A 15,626-nucleotide genomic window follows, 5' to 3' on the forward strand; every position below is an offset into this window, starting at 1 on the left:
CAAGGGGGGAAGGGGTGCTGTCCCCCCCTGCCCCCCCTACTTAGCTGGACAATGAGTCCTCTTATGCTAATGAGGTATTTACGTCACTTCCGCTCTTTCTCGGCCGCCATTTTGGCTAGGGCAGGTTCGGGGACTCGCTCCGAGGCGCTTGTATTGTCTGCTGAGGGGAGACGCGGGATCAGCCCCCTCCCCCGCCCGTTGCCGCCGCCGCCTCCGCCGGCCCGGTCTCCCCTCCGCCGCCCGCCGGGATCCATGAGCTGAACTCCCGCCCCCCCCCCCCGGCCGCCGCCATCTTGTGCCCCCTCCCCCTCCCGCGGGCAGCGCTAAGGGGGATTTTGGCGTCTCCTCAGACACAGCTCCCTCTCTCGGTCCCCGCTGCTGAGGAGCGAGAGGAGCGCGGCCGCCGCCGCCCGCCCGCCCGCGCCGGTGAAGCCGCCTCTCCCACACCCTCCGTCTCCTCCCTCCGCCCCTCCTTTGTCTGCACCGCTCGACGACGCTGCCGCCGCCGCCCGCGCGGGGACTGGAGGGAGCCGCTCGCGCCGCCGCCGCCGCCCGCCGCTCTGCTGCGCCCGCCGCGCCCCCCGGCAGCAGCCGCGGCCGCGGCGCGAGCCGGAGCCCGCCGAGCCAGCGCGCGACGAGGCCCCGGGCGCGCCCTCGCCGCCGCCGCCGCCGCCGCCACCGCCACCGCCGTGCCGCCGCCATCCGCCCGCCGCCGCCGCCGCCGCCGCCGCCCGGCCCCCGAGCACGCCGGCCCCGCGCGCGCCTCGAGGCCGAGTCAAGGTAAGCCCGCGGCCGCCGCGCGCCCACCCCGCGGCCCGGCCCCGCTCCCGCCCCCGGCCCCGGCCCGGCCCCGGCCCGGCCCCGCTCCCGCCGAGCCGGCCCCGCGGGCGCATTGTTGTGCCGACTGCCTGCGCTCCGGCCACACACGCTCCTCTGCACGCTCCGGTGCTGACGGAGCGCCCGCCCCGCCGCGGACCGCTACCCGGGCTCCGCTCCGGGGGCCAGGCGCCTCCTCCTGCAGCCCGACCCCCTCCCCGCCCCGCGAGCCCGCCGAGGCCGGCAGCCAGCCCGGCCCCGGAGCCTGTGCCGCTGATGGCATCTCCCTCCACCCCGCCCCCAGCGAGCGCCGAGCTGCTCCCATCCCTGGAACTGAGCCCTTCCTCCCGAAAGGAGCCCCCCACGCACACCCCCGGTGCCTGGGACGAGCCCGCTGCCACCTCTGCCCACCCTCGGCTGGGGGAGGGGGGACACTGGGGGGCGGGGAGCGTGCATGGCACGGAGTGGAAAGTCTTTGCCTCCGCCGTGCAGCCCTTCCTCCCCAGCACGCCAGCTCCCCTCCTGTCCTAGCCACGGAGTCCACCACCACCCCCTTTCCCCAGGCGCAGCTGCCTGGTCAGCACGACCTCTTAGGAACATTCTGAGCCCCAACTTTGCAATGAGACGGTAAAAAAAAAAAAAAAAAAGGAAATCCAGAAAGCTGCGAGAAGATTTTTTTTTTTTTTTAAATGCAATGAATGGGGAGGAGTTCTTTGAGCACCCTTTTATTCACCTCTCTTTCCTCTGGGCTGCCTGCCTGCCCTCCCCTCCCCCTCAACCTGGATGCCCGTCTGCTGGAAAAGGCGCGATTGCTTCTCTTCCTCTTCTGCCCAAGATCAGGCGCTAAGGTCTAATATCCTTTTTAGCCACACATGGACCCACACTAAGTCTTCTTGATGTTCTTGCATTCACCCAATTCCTCTGGGCAGTTCTTGCTATAACCCCATTTCTCAGACAAAGGCTTAGGAGGGAAAAAGAACCAAACTGTTTCCTGTGTTTGCCATTTTAATGCTGTCCATCCCCACACACCCAATTCCTATCCCTGATGCTTCTCGTACCAGTGTCTTGAACCTTCAAAATGAAAAAAAAACAAAAACAAAAACAAAAAACAGAAATCTCCTGAGTGGCTTGATACAGTTTCTTTATAAATCTGCATTGTTGCTTCTGGTTTATGGCCATGAAGAAAATACCAGCCCCCACCCAAAATGCACCGCAGCCAAGTCGGCTAAAGGCGATGAGTGTTGGAGTCAGTAGGGGGCGCATTCCCTGCACTGGGTAAGGCTGCAGAGGGGGGAAGGGCCCCAGAGCTAGAACAGGATGTGCTTCACAGCGCCTTCTACAGACCATGGGAAAATGGACCCAGCAAGACACACTCTCGCACTCTTAGTTGGTGAGCTGACAGCAACATGGCGAAGGATTAAGGGAGTCAAGAGCGGTGATTTTATTTCTTTTAAAGAACCCACCCTGCATTTTAAAAGTTCTCTCTTTTTACTTTTTCAAAACTGTTGACCCTCAGGCAATCCACATTTGTTCTTGGCACATCACTGGTACACAGATTTTCTATTCTCTGGAATTATGGAATTCTTCCACCTTAAGCTTTGAATGAGTCACCATGTCTTTCCAAGGTCAGATGGTAAAGGGGAAAGTGTAAAACCTGAGAGTAATGCATTGGTTTGGGGGTATTGCTGATTGCCTCCTTTCTTCGTGGCCCAAATCTTTCCAACTCTTTGAGAGTTAAAAATCATTCTTGAAGGATGTTGTTAGAATGTTAGTGGGGTAGTAATTCTCATAAGCATGTAGATGGGTGTCATGATTTGCAAAGCCTTGTTGGTAAACATCAAACCCGTGTTGAATTCTTCATTGTCAAACTCAACAGAGTTGATTGTAAAATTTTGTTGCCTTCCAACTTTGGACTTGTAATTGCCGCCATTCATTATCTCAGTAGCCAACCACCAACCACCTTTGCAAAAGTGTTGACACCGGTCTTCTGTGAGCACCCACCTTCTTAGGGTGTGTTGATTTCTATAGATTTTACTCCTCTTGTTATTTCCATAGGTGTGAGATGCACAATGCGAAACCTAGGCCCCAGCTTTTGCACCATGATGCACAGGGTTGTACTTTTTGTACTGAACTGATAGGTGGCCTAGTGGTTATGCCCTGTACTACCATTTTGAGGATCTGGACTCCGTTCCTGCCTTGCTCTTTGGACCACATTGTCAATTCACACCGGTGGGTATATTCATTTTGGAGGGTGGGAACTGCAGCAACAGGGAAGTCAGAGACTTCTTCCTCCTTGGTCACCACCAAAGCCAACACTTCCAAAATTTCAGCCTAGCCACATTCCTCAAGGAACTGGTTAGAGCTGGTTGCAGTCGAGGGTTCTGAACAGAGAAATGACTTAATGGCTTGTTTAAGAGAAAATTTTGAAGTTGCTAATGCTGTTTTAATCATTTGCATTCTGCACTCTTGTGTATAAAGTATGTTAAGTTCTTGATTATTGTTATCTTGATGACCCAGGCTCAAGAGTTGCTATAGTTTCTATAAACCTTACAGATTCTCTGATCAGAACAGGCCCTTCCATGAACCTGTCCTTGTTACCAATGATTGTCAGTGGTTGTTGATAATCAAGGGTACTTTTAAGACTTTCTTGCAAGTATGTTACATAAATAGACCAAGATAAGTTTATGGGGAAACTTACGAATGGGTGTATTCTTTGATACATAGTTAACCAGTTGGTGCTTAAGAGAGTTTTCATGGGACATTTGCTGCCAAGTAACCTTTTGGTGAGTGAAAAGGAAGGAGGCAGCTTGGTTCAGCTATTCTATTGGAGACTTAACTATATTGCTTTTGCAATATTTTAGTAGCCACAAGAATCAGATATTATTAAATCTAATGGTGATATTTATAATTTTTAAATACTGATCAGTATTTGTTAAACAGATATAATTTTGACCTGTACTTGGTCTTTGATAGATAGTTATATGAGTTTTTAAAGGAGTAGTTTGAAAACCACTTCTTATTTGAGGGTATGTTTGAGGTGAGGTTTGTGAAGGTGCTTTTATTTGACTTGGCAAATTACACATAAGATGCAGTGTTAACTGATATCCTTAGTGGTAATAGCCATTCTCCTCCTACGGGAAAACTTGCTATGAGCTCTTAGAAAGCATGTATTCTGTCTGCAGTTTTTCAAGGTTTCCTGGTTTGAGCATTCTAAATTAAATTAAATTTAAAAATAAGTAAATAAATGAATGAATGAATGAATGAATGAATGAATAGGCTATTGGGCTTGAAGGCTGGAATTTAGGTAAACTGAGGGTTTGTTAAAAGCACAGGGTGGGGGAAGGGAGCCTCAATTAACCAGAGGGTGGTGATGGGTATTCTGTTTAATTGAGCTTTAAGTAGAAATTCCTTCTTTACTTAGCCTTTGTTGAAATTTCCTAAAGTTACCATATTAGAGGCTACTGTACATTGAACTAAGCCTTTGATTTTGATTTTTTATAGTCTCTGTTTAGAAAATATAGGAGATTGGGCTTTGAATCTCTAAAAGACCTCTGGCCCTGCCTATCCTGGAAGTCATTGGTTGTAAACATACCCACTGTGAATTTGTTTTGCTTAAATTTCTCTTTTTTTTCCTTAAACCAGAGTGCAGGAAAAGTTCTAATACTATTTATATTAAAAATAAAACGTCACCATGTTGAACAGATTAAGTGTCAAGTAAGTTCTCAATTATTGTTATTTTGATGACCCAATCTCAAGAGTTGCTAAACTTTTAAAAACCTTAAAGATTCTCTGATCAGAATAGGCCTTTTCCTGAACATGTAGTTGCTACTAGATAACCAGCTAATAGGCTTTTACCAAGTAAAATTGATTTTTGCTTCTTGTTACAACATATATGCACTTAATTACTCCAATTTGATTAAATAAGGTGCACTATGTGTTGAATTGTTGGCTTTCCTTGTAACTGTTCACAGAATTTGAAAAACGTCTACTCAACACAATTTTTAGTATTTTGAAATTTTAAATATTCAGCAGTCTTTTGGTTGATTGCATTTATGATGTGCACATGCTGGCTACATGTTTAATGATGGAAATTAAAGAAGATAGAGCTGATCAGTTACAAAAGCTCAAATAGGGATCAGTACTTGAGTAGAGAGAGAGAAAAGAAAAAATTCACAACTTCAGTAATATTTTTGTCTTTTGGGAACTATAACAAAATTGCATAAGTTGTAATAGACCTTGGCAGGTTGATTTCGTCAATTGGTGTGAGTGTGTATATACCCAAAATACAACTTGTTTCTTTTAGAGTTGGAAATAACTGTCATATTATCAAATACAAAATCCGAGCATTAGAGATACAATTGGGAAACAGTACATTTAACTACAGAAAAAGATGTTGGGATTAGACATTGTAATTTTTGGAAAAATAATCTATTAAAATCATAGTGAGATTAATTTAGGTGAAAGTACCCAAAAGGAAATTTTTATAAGAATAGAAGCTAATTTGTAGTTTACACCAACATGCCTGATACTATTGTGTAATAATCTGCATGTTCATCCTGGACTTCCAAGGGGCTTATCGTTAGATTCACAGAGCTTGATGTGTTTCTAGCATCATGCAGACTTTTAGTTTTGTAAGAGCTTGTGGCATTAGGTCTGGAACAAATGTCATATTTTGCTGATGTGCATCACTGTCAGTTATGTATTTTATGTTGATAGTTTGAAAACTTGGCATTTGAAATTGGTGAGAACCAAACCCCCACCCACACTAACTGAATTGATACTTTGAATGTAGAAACTGTTTCTTGTTTACTCATTGGCACTTTCTTCTGCCCTAATGGTTGAGATACTTTACAAAAGAAGGCATCCTTGTTTTGCACACAGTATGAGTGGCCATGGTTCCATCATGACTTCATGATTTTATCTTGTTCTGTTTGCCTGATCCTGTTAATTACAAAGTGAGGGGAAGGATGATTGTGCTCCTTCAGTCTCTTTCCATGTCTTAGTACTCTTCAGACCTGTGTTTTGGTTGTGACCTACCTTTGATATCTGGCAGTTAATGAGTCGGCTTAAATGAGAGTCTATATTCTGCTTCACTGGAAGAAGGCTATCCTCACATATTATCAGGCTTCTCAAATTGGGATATATGGATATCAACTTGATTATGTTGTGATGCATGAGTCTATTATTAGGAAGTCACACTTCCTAATAGTGTGCCAACTATATACAGGAACTGATGTGATTTGAGGGCACACATTTCCTAATCAGTGTAAAATGTAAAGTTCTTTTCACTATTTCAGTTCTTGGTTCTCTGGTCTCCATGTATGCATTCACTTGTCCTCTGCCTGTAATTCTTTCTATTTCAGACTCACAAGCTTCCTTGCTTTTATTGATGCGTGGCTTAGTTCTAAGATAGCAGCTAGAGAAATAATGAAATTTCTAGAAATAAAGGTACTAAGGAAGACTGCCCTGAACATGTACTGCAGTTTAAGAGTTAAGGTTTAAGTCAAAAGCATGCGCGTAATCTGTAGGAGTCTCATGCATTGTTTGACCATCATCACTTGGAATTAAAAATAAATCCCTACACATCCTAATTCACTGTCCAGTAAGGGTATAGATTTGTAACTGAGTCACTCAGCTGTGGGTTGTTTCTGTTTATGTGTCACTTGTCATATGACTTGCTTGATGTCTTGAAGAAGGGTGAACTGTGAGTGTAAAGGCCTCTTTGCTGGCCTTTAGGGTAATATTAATGGCGTGCCCATTTTATTTGCCAAGCATTTTATAAAACCTGAGGTTCTCAGTTCTCAGGATTTTCCTTGTTTCACAAGTGGGGAAATCAAGGCACTGCAATGTGCTTAGTTGAAGTGAGCCACAGAATGAATGTGTCCATGCCAGGCCTGTCTTAGAACACAGGCTTTATAGGGTTCCCAAGTTTTGTTTTGTTTTTGTTTTTGTCTCCTGAAGGCTCACAGGAATGCTTCATAACTGGGTAGCGCTCCTCTTTGCTTGTGTGTCAGTGAATATACCCAAGGATCCTATATAGGCTTGACAAGAGAGGCTGGCCATACCCCCAGCAAGAGAGTACCAGCGATAATTGTGCTGGGGGTGACTAGTTGAAGCAGCACATGTCTGGTTTGAAGTTGCCTGTACAAGGATCTAAAAAGAAAGTTTGTTTACGGTCCTGTTGCTTTTCCCAATGTTTTGGTTTAGGGCAGCCTTGTTCTTTCTCTCCTCTGAACAGTTATTTTTGCTTAGATAATTACTGGCTTTTGGCCCTTCTGCCTTTCCTTTTTTCTGAACTCCTCTGCTCCATTTCAGAATTTGTGGAAGCCTGTGCTTCCCTTAAAACTCGCACCTTTTTCTGGTGGGAACTGGCAACAATTGATAACCTGTATGAGTGGTTTCTTTTGAAATCCAGTATATCTGAAGAAACTTCACTCTAGTGAAAATATGGAAGAGTCATTAAAATTTTAAATTGGGCATTGTCAATGTGTCAACATTTAGAATTCTTGCTCTTGTGAAAGGGTGAACTGGAACTGGGAAGTGGAACTATGCAGTCGGCTCAAAGTCCTGATTCAGTCAGGTAGGCCTAAAAACAACACCAAGAAAAACTTCTGCAGAAAGCGTAAGGGTCGAGCCACCAAGTGGCAAAGGCCTGCTACACAAATAATGCTTCTGCTACAAAGAAATCTTTGCCCTTTAGGCCTTGACTCCTAGGAGATGGCTCAGAAAAACTTGAGGTGATTCAAATAAATTATTCTGTTATTCATGAATGAGGAGAAAAGTACTTTTCCCTTACTCTGGGAAAATTATTTCTGAGTAGTTTTGATAGAGCATGAAAATTTTCTCATTAAAGAATTTAAAATAACCTACTTTTGTCTTAGGCCATTTATATGAGCAGACCAGTGACATGCTCCTGGATTGACTATAAGTGGATGTGTCTGGATGTCTGCTTAGGCCTACTTGTGAATTGATTTCTTATGTTCACATTTCTCTTCAGCCAGGCTGTCCACCTGTATTGACAGCAACAGCGCTCAGCTGTGGAGTTCTTCTGTAGGCAGCAAGGTATTGCAGTCATTCCCCATGGTGTGATTCTGCCTTGCCTGGAATTCTATTTAAAATGGAATAAATTAAAAAAAATAAAAATAAAAATAAAATGGAATAAATTGACGGACACTGAGGGGGGCACTTGACGGGATGAGCACTGGGTGTTATAATTGAACACCAATAAAAAATAAATTTATTATTTAAAAAAAAAAAGAAAAAGAAAATGTAATAAATTGGGGCGCCTAGATGGCTCAGTGGTTGAGCATCTGCCTTTGGCTTAGGTCAAGATCCTGGGGTCCTGGGATCAAGTCCCCGTTTCTCCCCTCTGCCTGTGTCTCTGCACCTCATGAATAAATAGATAAAATCTTTAAAAATAGGGCAACCCAGGTGGCTCAGTGGTTTAGCGCACCCTTCAGTCCAGGGCGTGATCCTGGCTCCCTGCAAGGGACCCTGCTTCTCCCCCTGCCTGTCTCTGCCCCGCCCCCCACGAATAAATAAATGAAATCTTTTTTTTAAAATAAATAAAATGGAGTAAATTGGGAAATTCTCCCCATCTCATACTCCATACAGCTAGATAAAGGTATTAGAGATATTCTCAACTTTTTTTTTTTTTTTTTTTTGATAAGCTGTGAGGCATCTTTCTCCCTTTTAAATAAAATTCTTCCTGAGGGACGCCTGGGTGGCTCAGCAGTTAAGTGTCTGCCTTTGGCTCAGGGCGTGATCCTGGAGTCCCAGGATCAATTCTCACATCAGGCTTCCTGCATGGAGCCTGCTTCTCCCTCTGCCTGTGTCTGCTTCTCTCTGTGTTCTCTCATGAATGAATAAATAAAATCTTTAAAAAAAAATTTTTGTGAACTTCAATATTTCAATCAATAGTTAGGGAGCAAACCTTCAGTTGCTCAACTTTCATTTTATCCTTCCAGTTCCGTCTTCTCTTCCATCCATGTATTGTGTCATAGTCTCGGCACATTCTCAAAACACCCTGAAAGTCGTTGGTTCCATTGGTGTTCTGGGTGGTCACAGTTAGGATTCTCATCTAAAATCTAAATACTCCCAAGTAACAGGATAAACCAAAACATAATAGTTTCCAGTTGTAGGCAACTAGTCTTTTAGTCTGAAAGTCTTCTTAAAAGAGAAGTGGGGGATCCCTGGGTGGCTCAGCGGTTTAGCGCCTCCCTTCGGCCCAGGGCATTCATTGTCCTGGAGTCCCAGGATTGAGTCCCACATCAGGCTCCCTGCGTGGAGCCTGCTTCTCCCTCTGCCTGTGTCTCTGCCTCTCTCGTGTGTCTCTCATGAATAAATAAATGAAATCTTAAAAAAAAGAGAAGTGACCCACATAGTTTTTTAAAAAATAAATATGCAAAACCTAGGTCATACCTTTATGTTTTTATGTGACTGTAAGTCACCTAGGTTTATTGTGGGTACTTGCAGATGTTTTAAATGCCACAGAGTTTGTAAAGTTAAGAATATGCTAACTCTTTAACATGACCCTCTCACACAAAGTATCATGTGAAAACACTGTTATGTGTGTAAATGTGCATTTTGATGTATCTAGGGACAGATACATGGCAACCACATCTGATTCTCAGGAATAGTCCCACATTTTTGAAAAGATATGCCACAGTGTGAGCTCATGATTTTCGAAGTGACTATTCCAGAATCTGATCTGGTTTAAGACAATAATGATAACTACTTTAAGTGTTAACAGGCATCATCTCATTTAATCCTTCTGGCACTTGAACAATGGAGTAGTGTCCTGGTTATACCATAAGGAAACAGACCTCCAGAGGTTGAGTAACATTTTTAAGTTCACAAAGCTAGTAAGTGGCAGAGTAAGGATTAAGTAATGATACAGATCAGCCCAACTCTCGAACTTTTTTTTTTTTTTTTTTTAAGATTTTTATTTGACAGAGCAAGCATAAGCAGGGGAGGGGCAAAGGAAGAGGGAGAAGCAGGCTCCCTGCTGAGCTGGGAGCCAGACGTTAAGGCTCAATCCCAGAACCCTGGGATCATACATGACCTGCGCCGAAGCAGACACACTAAACCAGCTGAGCCACCCGGGCTCCCCTGGAGCTATATTCTTAATACCTATGTCGTACCATCTTTCTTTTGAGCAGAGGAAAGCTTTACTGTGTTGTCACCCTACTTGTTCCCGAAATTTGAAGTTGTGAGGTAAAAATTTTACATGTGTCTGATAGGTCAGCTAAATTTTTATTTATGAAAACAATATAGTTTTACTGGGAAACAAATGTTGATGTAGGCTATAGACTTCATCCTTGAACTTCATCTTCTTTTTGCCATCACTTCAGTATCTTATTAACTTACACCTAAGGCTCTGGTGATTTTTTTTTTTAGACCTTTCAGATCCTGTAAGTCTGAGATGGGTGTAAGCACCCTCAGGTGATTCTGAGGGTTGCCTAGGTCTGGTATTTTACTCTGCATAGACTTCCTCTAGGCTTTTTGTAATGGATCCTGCCAAGTGGGCCAGATTAATTCTCTTAAAGCTCCATTGGAATTATATCCTTTCTCTGCCTCAGTGTCTGCCGCACCTCCTCAGTGGCTACCAGACACAGCAACAGACTCTAGTTTCACACTCAAGGCTTCTATCCTATCTCCAACCTACCTTCCCAACCCTGTCATTCGTTATTACTCAGAAGTTTGACATAGCAGCCATTCTGGACTCTCTACAGTAGTTCCTAGAATTTGCTGTCCCAAATCTGGAACTGTGCCGACAAGGTAGTTTGTTTGAGGGTTTTTGTGTTTTTTTGTGTTTTTTGTTTTGTTTTGTTTTGTTTGGTGTTTTGTTTTGTTTTGTTTGCAGTGAATGCAGGTCCTTAACTAACCTGGTGGCCCCCAGCTTAGCATCTACTTTCACCTTCTCCTGAGTTCCCCTCCTGAGAATGAATTTTCCCTCTTATGAAACGTTAGAGCATTTAATTTGTGACACACCTGACACTTGGCCTCTTTTCCTATAGATATTTATGGGGTATCATCTCTGTAAGTCCTTTCTAGGCAGGAGCTGTTTGTTCATTCTACATGTATTGAGTGTCTGCTCCATGTCAGCCACACAGTAGATTCTTGATCTCTAGCAGGGGGAAGAAAAAAAAACAAGAATTCTTTTTTTCAAAGAATAGATTTTCTTTGCTTTGAATAGTGAGATGGCACCCTTGTCTTCCTACATATTTTAAGGGTTCATAAGTCCATCAGTTGAGCTCAGGAAAATCAACTGAAAATCCACTGAAAAAAATGATTCATAGTGGTTGTAATTTATAGACATAAATAACTCTTTATCAATTATAATTTTAGGTCATACTTTTCTAAATCTGAAATCACCTGTGATGAGCATTTACAGCAAATTTTAAGTCACAATGTAACTGTAACTTTGGAGATTGATAATGTGAATGGGGATGCTTATTTCCCATTAGATTCTTGGTTTGATATTAATGAGCCACAGCACGTGAAAGAAAAAGTTTGCTAAATCTCAATTTTCGTTATTGTGTTATCTTTGAAAAGGCTTCCTAATTTATTTTTCCTAGGACCTCTCCCTTTTTGCAGTTCTATCCTTTTAACTGTTTGAAAGAAACTTAAAGTTATTTAAAAATTTAATACATGAATATTCTTTGGAAATCCTTTTTTGTACTGCTACGTGCTCTAGAATCATTCCGCTTTAGCAAAACTAAAAAAAAAAAGTTGAACTTATTAAAGTAACTCCAACTGGATTAAATCTATTAGTTAAGGCAGAGTGAATTGGAGCCTTTGACATTGACAGAAGTGATATATTCCTCTATTCCTAGCCCCTGGGAGTAGAGCAAATTTGCCAGGAAAGTGAGTTCTGAGATTTTTTTTTTAAATAACAGTTTGGGAGCCATTAATAATGTCATTCATAGAGTCATTCATTTAATATTGTCCAAACTGGTCTGGAAATTTGTAAAGGTCCTTTATAAAGTTCCTATATTACATCCAGAACTTGCTCTAGAGGATCTGTCCTGTTCAAAGCAATCTTAACAGATGCTTAATATTTATAGTTTTGGCAGAGACTCATCAATGATAAATGACTTTTAAGTGTAAAGTTCTTTTTTTGTTAAATATCCTCACATTGTCATGTAACCATTACCACTATCCATCTCCAGAATTTTTTTCATCTTACAAATTTGAACCGTATATCCATTAAACACCAAGTCCCCATTCTCCTCTCCACCCAGCCCTTGGCAACCACCTTCTTCTTTCTGTCTGAATTTCGGTATCTCATATTTGTCCTTTTGTGACCAGCTTATTTCCATTAGCATAATATCTTCAGTTTCCACTGGCCACATTTTAACATTTAATTTCATTTAATGTTAACATTTAATTTAAAGATGAAATTAATTTTAATGTATTTTTAATCTGGTACATCCAAAGTATTGTTTCAACATGTTAGTATTTTTGAAAATGTATTAATAAGATAATTTGCATTTTTTAATTCTAAGCCCTGCAAATCCCAAGTATATTTTACATGGGGAAAAAAAGCTTATCTCAAACGGGCAAAGGACTTGAATAGACCTTTCTCCAAAGAGGACATACAAGTGGCCAATAAGCAAATGAAAAGATACTCAGTATTACTAATCATTAGGGAAATGCACATCACACCTACAATGAAATATAGTACCTCATACGTATTAAGATAGCTATTATAAAAAAACATTAGCAAGTGTTGGTGAGGATGGGGAGAAACACGAAGCGTTGGCGTTGTGCACAGTTGGGTATGTAAATGGTAGAAGTGCTGTGGAAACAGAATTACCGTGTGAAGAGATACTTGTACACCCATGTTCATAGCAGTATTCACCATAGCTAAAAGGTGAAAGCAACCCAAGTGTCCCATCATCTGCAAAATGTGTATATATGTAGCATGGAATATTATTCAGCCTTAGAATAACAGATAAGCAAAATATGGTGCATATATAGTATAGAATGTTATTCAGCCTTTAAAAGGAGAATTTTTTTTTAAGATTTTATTTATTCATGAGAGGCAGGCTCCTATGGGGAGCCCCATGTGGGACTCGATCACACCCTGAGCCAAAGGCAGATGCTCAACCACTGAACCACCCAGGCGTCCCAAGAGGAGGAGAATTCTGACATAGGCTCCAACATGAATAAACCTTGAGGACATGATGCTAAGTAAAATAAGCCAGTCACAAAAAGACCAGTACTTTGTGATTCCATTTACATGAAGTACTTAGAGTAGTCAGAGTCCTGGAGACAGAATTCTGGTTGCCTAGTGCAGAAGGGAAGGGAGAAATGGGGAGTTACTGTTTAATTAGAAAATTTCAGTTCTGCAACATGAAAAAAGTTCTGGAGATGGGTACATGGTGGTGGTGATGGTAGCATGATATTATGATGAAGTACCGCTGAACTACTGTATACTTAAAAATTGTCAAAGGTGGTAAATCTTATATTATGTATATTTTACCACAATATAAATAAACTAATTAATTTAAAAGTTTATCTCCATTCAGTTCAGACTAGCCACATTTTACCTGATGAATAGTTGTTTGTGGCTAGCATCTACCTTTTTGGAAGGAAGACACTTAAAAATTAAAAACTTTTCAGGCAGCATTGGTTTTTCTGCTGCATGACTAAATGCTGAGATACATAAGATTCATTTCCTTTTAAAAGAAAAATTGCATGTGCATAAAAATCTGGAAGGATAAGTATACCCAGTGCTAACTCTTGTCTTTATAATTATTTGTATTCCTTGCCTTTATATTTGTTCTATTAGGTCCAGTTGCCTTTTTCTTTTGTAACAGCTTTACTGGGATGTAATTCATATATCATACAGTTCACCCCCTTTAAAGTGTACAATTTAATGTTTTTTTAGTGTATTCATAGAGTTGTGCAGCTATCACTATGATCAGTTTTAGAGTATTTTCATCAACCCACAAAGAACCCAGTCCCTATGAGCAGTTGCCCTCTACTGTCCCCCAATTCCTCTAGCCTTTGGCAGCTTTATTCTTTCTATCTCTGTAGATTTGCCTGTTCTTCACCTTTTATATAAATAGAATCATATAGTAAGTAGCCTTTTGTGACTTTCACTGAGTATAATTTTTCATGGTTCATCCATGTTGGAGCATATATCAGTACTTCTTTTTTACTTCTTTTACTTTTTTTTAGTAGCTGAATCCTATTTCACTGTATGAATATACCACATTTTATTTGTCCATTTAATAGTTCATGGAAATTTGGGTTGTTTCTCCTTGGGTATTAATGACTACTGGGAGACCATTCATATACAGGTTTTTCTGGTGTTTTTATTGTTTAAAGATTGTTTTTATTTTATTTTTATTTTCTTAGATTTTATTTATTTTTTTTTTAATTTTATTTATTTATTCATATAGACACAGGGAGAGAGGGGCAGAGGAACAGGCAGAGGGAGAAGCAGGCTCCATGCAGGGAGCCCGACGTGGGACTCGATCAGGGTCCCCAGGATCACACCCCAGGCTGCAGGTGGTGCTAAACCGCTGCACCACTGGGGCTGCCCTATTTATTTATTATGAGAGACACCGCGAGAGAGAAGCAGAGACACGGGCAGAGGGAGAAGCAGGGTCCATGCAGGGTGCCCAGTGTGAGATTCCATCCAGGGACTCCAGGATCACTCCCTGAGCCAGAAGGTAGATGCTTAACTGCTGAGCCACCCAGGTGTCTCAAGATTGTATTTATTTTAGAGAGGGTGAGAGGCAGAGAGAGATGGAGAGATCTCAAGCTGACTCTAAGCTGAGGGCAGAGCCCATCTCGGGGTTCAGTCTCACAACCCCGAGATCACAACCAAAATCAAGAGTCAGACACTTAACTGTGAGCCACTCATACCCTTTGTGTACAGGTTTTGTGTGGATGTATGTTTTCATTTCCCAGTTGCTTTTGTAATAAAAACGAATAGAACTTTATTTGCAAAAAGGAGCCTGAGAGGTAGTTGAAAGCAGATTAGCATCCTGCCTAACCCTGCTCTCCAGAAAAAGAACAATCACCAAGGCCTCTGCTTTCCCAAGCAATTTTTGGAATAGCATGGTTTGAGTATTAATAATGGGAATTGATAAAGGAGAAACAGAATACATCTGTTTTTGAAAAGCTGTCATTTTATTTTAGGGATGCCAAGGTTGTAGTTTTCATTTTGCAAAGGACACAATTTGGGTATTTTTCTGATGTGACTATCTAATGACTGCTGGCATCCAGGTGATGATAAGAGCACTTTTGGGCAAGTGGTTTCAGAGCTAAGTTGTTTCAGTTCTTCTCTGGATCTGACGGGACCATCTGACCTGAGATGTCTGTGTATTCTTAATCTCTGTTTTATCACCTGAGCTCATTTGGTTGAACTTGTTTAAGTTCATCTCAACCTTGAGTATGCAGTTCTGGCACTTTCAGATATATATATTTAACATGCTTTTGTTTACCTTTGTCTGAGATCAGAGAGCTTCATCCACGAGGGTGATGAGTAGAGCACTACATCCTAGATCTGGAGATGACCTTGAGACCCAGGTCTGTCACTGACAAGCTGATCACCCTTTAGCCAGTTGCTTCACCTCAGTTGCTCATCTGTAAAATGAGAAGAGTTTAGATTAGGCAATCCTTAGGTTCTTCCACTGATACACAGTGCTACATTTTGGAATCAAAATGTTTATGCACTTTTAATTAACATATTAAAGACTTGATAGTTATTTCTCTTCTAACCAGACATGGATTCAGTACAGAAAATTTTTGTTCTCACCAACTGAACCACCTAATACTGAAAACGCAGC

General features: G+C 42.1%; 1 protein-coding gene across 3 annotated transcripts in view; it reads left to right on the top strand.

The window, feature by feature from the left end:
* The first annotated feature begins 651 nt into the window (after window positions 1-651).
* Window positions 652-15,626, top strand: part of ADNP (activity dependent neuroprotector homeobox) — a 33,198-nt gene continuing 18,223 nt past the window's right edge. Inside the window, exons 1-3 of one of the 3 annotated variants that reach the window (XM_072735572.1) lie at window positions 693-780; window positions 2,872-3,045; window positions 4,459-4,530. The gene's annotated coding sequence lies outside the window, so the exon portion shown is untranslated. Of the gene's footprint in view, window positions 781-2,871; window positions 3,046-4,458; window positions 4,531-15,626 lie in introns of all 3 variants that reach the window. The other 2 variants (XM_072735571.1, XM_072735570.1) reach the window with 2 other exon arrangements.

Source organism: Vulpes vulpes, chromosome 14 (genome assembly GCF_048418805.1).
Source record: "Vulpes vulpes isolate BD-2025 chromosome 14, VulVul3, whole genome shotgun sequence".
Taxonomy (NCBI): domain Eukaryota; kingdom Metazoa; phylum Chordata; class Mammalia; order Carnivora; family Canidae; genus Vulpes; species Vulpes vulpes.